The following is a 2,850-nucleotide window of genomic DNA, read 5'->3' on the forward strand; positions in this document are numbered from 1 at the left end:
TGGTGTGAAATCCTGCCTCTCTCCAGATCTCTTCATTTCAGATGAGATATCGAACAGACCAGTCATCATCAGCTGAACGTACTATAAGAACTCAACTCCCTGCTCTACAAGATATCTATTCCAGAAGAGTACTCCGAAGAGCCCAAAAGATTCTGAAGGACTCTTCTCATCCTAACAATGGATTATTCCTACCACTGAAATCAAGAAGACGCCTATGTAGTCACAAAGCCAGAACTGAGAGACTCAGGAGAAGTTTTTATCCCCAGGCCATCCGAACTCTGAACTCACACTACACTGACTTTGCAAACATTCACTCCTCAGCACTCTCAAACATTTCCCAACTCTGAACTCACACTATACTGACTTTGCACTCATTCACTCCTCAGCACTCATGACCCCACACACACACACACACCTACAAGACTTTTAGCACTTTTACATCCCTCTCCCTATGCTACAGACCTTTTATTTATTTTCTTATTTCATCACACGTCAAAACACACACACACACACACACACACACACACACATCCCCCCCCAAACCACACACACACACACACACACACACACATATCTGACTTTCTCTTTCCAACTTTTGCACATCTCCATAGAACTTTTTATTTATTATTTTTGATTTCTCCTCCATCTACCCATGTCCTTGATTGCCTAGCCTTTCTGCCCCATAACCGCCACCCCCACCCCACCCCCAACACACACACACACTTACATCATCACTGTCATCACTTCACATACATACAGCACACTGCTTGCTACAGTAAGCCTCCTCTACATACTTGCTGCACACACTGCCCCCCACATACACACCACATTGTCTTCAGGATCTTCTCCAACACACATCCTCTACATACTTACAGCACACTGCCCCCACCTACCCACACACACACTACACACACACACACACACAGTCACTGCTTCACTCCCCTCCCCCCCACACACACATCTTCACTGTCATCACTCACATACATTACATACAGTACTCTGCTTGCAATTCATCAGGAAGCTTCTCCAACACACATCCCCAACATACTTACAGCACACTGCCCCCCCCCCCCCCCCCCCCAATACACAGCACATTGTCTCACGAGGAAGCTTCTCCAACACACATATTGCACACTGCCCTCTCCCCACATACACAGCACACTATCCCATCTCCCCTGTCATCCCCCAACAGACACACCAAGACCCCTGGCAGTTGTTAGCCCCCTTGAGCCGTGGATCTGCCCAAGTTTTCTTCCTTGGTAAGGGAGTTTTCCTTGCCCCTGTTGCTCTTGGGTGCCCTTGTTGGTGCCCCCACCCAATCCCAATCCTCCCCCACCTTTTTTATGCAGCCCTTGCCACTTAATCTACTAAACCCCTCTTCTACTGCACTTTTTACCCCCCATTAATGCACAAATAGGCTGACACCAGACATAATTTCACTGCATTTCTTACTTCCAGTAACTATATGCATGTGACAATAAACTTCCTTGTATCCTTGTATTAGCACATTCGGTTACACTTTACACTTTTACAGTATCGACATACTGTAAGAGTGACATGTCACTGTCATGAACGTGTCATAAACAAGTCATAAAAGTTTATGACATAACATTTCTGTCATTAAGTGTCATTCGTTTTTGTCATAACAAATTAGGGTTAAGATTAGGATTAGAGGTTAGGATTAGGGTTCATGTGTCATGTGTTCATGACAGTGTCATGTCACTGTTATGTCGATACTGTCAAGTAAAGTGTTACCGCACATTCTCATGATCGAATGTCAGTTTCCCTTCCACAAGCAGATTTTAAAGGTGAAGGATTCGGTAGAACTCAAGAAAGGATCGCTGCGAGCAGGGTTCGAACCTGCGCGGGGAGACCCCATTGGATTTCAAGTCCAACGCCTTAACCTCTCGGCCATCGCAGCTGCACACGCAGCCCTTTTGAGGCGTACTGAACATTTACAAAGACTTCCCGTTTATGGCTGACAGTTGAAACGCAGCCAAAGCACAACGGGCTGGGTGTGTGAGTGCAAATAAAACAACACTGACTGAATGAGCTGCCTGTGAGCGTGTGTGTGTGCCCTACCTCACAAAGACACACCTCACAGCAAACCAGGGTTAGAGCTAAACAAGATGACTTAGTGAGCTCATGTGCCTTGCCCTACCTCACAAAGACACACCGCCTCCTCACAGCTAATATTTACATTTAGATTTATTCATTTAACAGATGCTTTTATTCCAAAACGACTTTGGAATAAACCACAAGAGAATCACAGTGCAGAGGAGACATTAGCTAAGAATTACTACTGCATTTGCCAATACTAATACTATGCAACACTAAACCATACACAGCAAACTATGCAATACTATACAATACAGAACAATATTACTATGCAATTCTATACAATACACAGCAATATTATTACTATGCAATACTATACAATACACAGCAATATTATTACTATGCAATACAATACAATACTATACTATTACTATGCAATACTATACAATACAACAATACTATTACTATGCAATACTACACAATACACAACAATACTATTACTATGCAATACTATACAATATAACAACACTATTACTATACAATACTATACAATACAACAATACTATTACTATGCAATACTACACAATACACAACAATACTATTACTATGCAATACTACATAATACACAACAATACTATTACTATGCAATACTACACAATACACAACAATACTATTACTATGCAATACACAATACACAACAATTTTATATATAGTACAGGGATTAGCGCTAAACAAGCTGAAGGCCAGCCCTGTAACACCATCACTTTGACGAAAGACACGGCAGCCTAATGA

General features: G+C 42.4%; 1 non-coding gene across 1 annotated transcript; it reads right to left on the reverse strand.

Annotated features, from left to right (window-relative positions):
• Window positions 1-1,839: 1,839 nt before the first annotated feature.
• trnas-uga lies at window positions 1,840-1,921 on the reverse strand. Its single transcript has one exon. It is a non-coding gene; the product is annotated as a tRNA-Ser (tRNA).
• Window positions 1,922-2,850: the final 929 nt, after the last annotated feature.

The sequence above is a fragment of the Alosa alosa genome, chromosome 8 (assembly GCF_017589495.1).
Source record: "Alosa alosa isolate M-15738 ecotype Scorff River chromosome 8, AALO_Geno_1.1, whole genome shotgun sequence".
In the NCBI taxonomy this organism is placed as follows: domain Eukaryota; kingdom Metazoa; phylum Chordata; class Actinopteri; order Clupeiformes; family Clupeidae; genus Alosa; species Alosa alosa.